This window comes from Urocitellus parryii, chromosome 6 (assembly GCF_045843805.1).
Source record: "Urocitellus parryii isolate mUroPar1 chromosome 6, mUroPar1.hap1, whole genome shotgun sequence".
NCBI lineage: Eukaryota > Metazoa > Chordata > Mammalia > Rodentia > Sciuridae > Urocitellus > Urocitellus parryii.
In genome coordinates this window covers 181,307,626-181,310,886 of record NC_135536.1, presented here as the reverse complement: position 1 = coordinate 181,310,886, position 3,261 = coordinate 181,307,626, and the positions used below count along the sequence as shown (strand labels likewise).

Here is a 3,261-nt window from a genome sequence, read left to right as displayed (position 1 = left end):
AAGTCTTAACAAACGCACGGAGAAAAGATAAAACATGTTAATGCTAATGAAAAGAAATATGGATTAGCTATTTTGACAAAAAAGGTAGATTTTGGAGCTAAGAATGTTACCAGGGAAACAAAGTTTTATTTTATAAATATATAAGGGTCAATTTATCAAAAGAATATAATGATTCTAAAAGTTTATGAACTTAATAAAACTAAAATACACAAAACAAGAACTATTTAGGGGCAGCAAGGAGAAATAAACCAGTCCACCAACACAGTTGGGAATTTCAATACTCTTAAAAGTTGATAGAACAGAATAGACAGAAAATCAGTAAGTATGAGCAGATTTCCAGCAACTTGACCTAAATGGTGTTTATAGAGCCCCCTACTTAACAATGCCAGAGTACTTAAAATATATGATAGAACATATTGTGGACTCAAAAACCAAGTCTCAGTACATATAAAAGGTTTAAATCATACAAAAGATATTCTCACATTACAATAGAATTAAATTAAGAACAGAATTCTGCTACCATATATGTAATTGATAAAGTCTGTAGAATCCTCAAATATATGTAGACTAAATTATACACCTCTGAATCAATCATCATAGATAAAAGAAAAAATAAAAAATGAAATTAGAGTGTATTTCAAACTTAACAAAAATAAAAACACACATATCAACTTTGTTGGAATCCCACTATGGTCATACCTGGGAGGAAATTCATAGGATTAAGCGATAAACTGCCTGAGTTAGCAGCAGATCTTAAATAAGAAATAAGAAAGATCTTAATATCTCAGTTTCCAACGTGAGAAAATAGCAGAAAAACATTTGAACTTAGCATAGGTAGACAAAATAAATAAAATAAAAATCATAGCAGAAATAAATTAAAACAGAAAAATAGTGAAAAATAATGGAGGAAATGAAACTAAGCATTGTTTCTTAAATAAGATCAATAAAATTAACAAATATCTAGCAATAGTAATCAGAAGAAAATATTGAATTATCAGTGTAAAAAATAAGAGATTACTGATGGTTTCATAGATATTAAAAGAATAAGAAATATTGCAAATAATTCTATGCCATGAAGTTTGACAATTATCATAGAATTCATAAATTCTTCAAAAGACCTATCACCCAAGTTTATTCATTTAAAAAATCTTGCTCTTTGCTTCCTGGTTGCCCTGTCCTGAGCTGCCTTCCTCAGCTCTGCCCTTCTCCCATGATGGTCTGCCTCACCTCAGGCCGGAGCAATGGAGTCAGCCATCTACTGAGACCTTGGAAGCTCACTGTCGGACCTGCAGGTCTGTGTGGATCCGTGGACCTGGGTCTCTGTTCCGAAGAATGGGGTTTGTTAAAGTTGTCAAGAATAAGGCCTACTGTAAGAGACTGATATTTAGAAGAAGACGAGAGGGCAAAACTGATTACTATGCTCGGAAACACTTGGTGATCCAGGACACAAGTAAGTACAACACACCTAAATACAGGATGATAATTCGTGTAACTAACAGAGATATCATATTTGCCAGATTGCTTATGCCCATATAGAAGGGGATATGATAGTCTGCACAGCATATGCACATGAACTACCAAAATATGGTGTGCAAGTTGGTCTAACAAATTATGCCGCAGCATATTGTACTGGCCTGCTGCTGGCCTGCGGGCTTCTCAATAGGTTTGGTATGGACAAGACTTATGAAGGCCAAGTGGAGGTGACTGGAGATGAATACAATGTGGAAAGCGTTGATGGTCAAGCTGGTGCCTTCACCTGCTATTTGGATGCAGGCCTTGCTAGAACTACAACTGGCAATAAAGTTTTTGGAGCCCTGAAGGGAGCTGTGGATGGAGACTTATCTATCCCCCATAGTACCAAATGATTCCCTGGTTATGATTCTGAAAGCAAGGAGTTCAATGCAGAAGTGCATCAGAAGCACATTATGGATCAGAATGTTGCAGATTATGTGAGTTATCTAATGGAAGAAGATGAAGATGCTTACAAGAAACAGTTTTCTCCATATATAAAGAACAATGTTACCCCTTACTTGATGGAGGAGATGTATAAGAAAGCTGATTCTGCTGTACGGGAGAATCCAGTCTATGAGAACAAGCCCAAGAGAGAAGTTAAAAAGAAGAGGTGGAACCATCCTAAAATGTCCCTTGCTCAAAAGAAAAATCGGGTAGCTCACAAGAAGGCAAGCTTCCTCAGAGCTCTGGAATGGACTGCTGAGAGCTAAACCAAACAACAGTTTTTCTATGAAGTTTTTTTAGATACAGATAATAAACTTATTGAACAAGCAAAAAAAAAAAAAAAAAAAAAAAGAAGAAGAAGAAATGTGTTTTCTCACTCACACTGTGTGAATTTTACCTGCCACATGGAGCTTTTGTGAGAAGCAAGTTAGATGACATCTACAAAGCATCTCTGAACACAATGACCAGTACTTGGCAAATATTCATTATTGGAAACCATTGGTCTCCATCTCCTATCAATCTGACTTAATCCTTCTCTGGCTCCTTTGTGATTTTTCTCTTCACTTTCTCCTCAAATAAAAGTTTTTCTTTGCACTTGAAAAAAAAATTATAACCAGCAAAGTTACTTAATTTGAGGTTAAAATCACAAAGAAAATTTTACACCACAATGAATTTACCAATGAATTTTATCAACTACTTGAAAAAAGTAATACTAATTTCTTCACCAAAGACATAATACATAGAAAAAATAATAGATGAACTCAGTACCATTAAACTTTAAAACTTATGCTCTTCAAAAGATTCTGCTAAGAGAATGAGAAAACAAATCTTTGACTAGGAGGAGATATTTGCAAAAGAAATATCTGATCAAAAATATACAAAGAACACATAAAAATCAACTGTAAGAAAATGAACAACCCAATTACAAACAACTGAAAAGATTTGAACAGATGCTTCACCAAATCAGATTTGCAAATGTCAAATACCCATATGAAAAGCTGATCAGCATCATGTGTCATTAGAAAATTGCAAATTAAAGCAAAAATGAGAAACGAGAACATACCTATTAGAATGAACAGAATCCAAAATGCAAACAGCACCTGATACTTGGAGGATGTAGAGGAACATGAACTCCCATTCATTGGTGGTGGGAGCACAAAAAAGTAGTCATTTTGGAAGATAGTTTGAAAATGAGTCAAAAAATGTTTGTTTATATCAAAATCTGTGAATGAGTGTTTATAACAAATATATTCATAATTTCTAAAACTTGAACCAAGGTATCTATCAGTAGGTGAATGGAAAAAT

The 3,261-nt window shown here is 34.2% G+C and overlaps 1 pseudogene; it reads left to right on the top strand.

The window, feature by feature from the left end:
* Window positions 1-1,323: 1,323 nt before the first annotated feature.
* Window positions 1,324-2,222, top strand: LOC113178970 (large ribosomal subunit protein uL18 pseudogene; annotated as a pseudogene).
* Window positions 2,223-3,261: the final 1,039 nt, after the last annotated feature.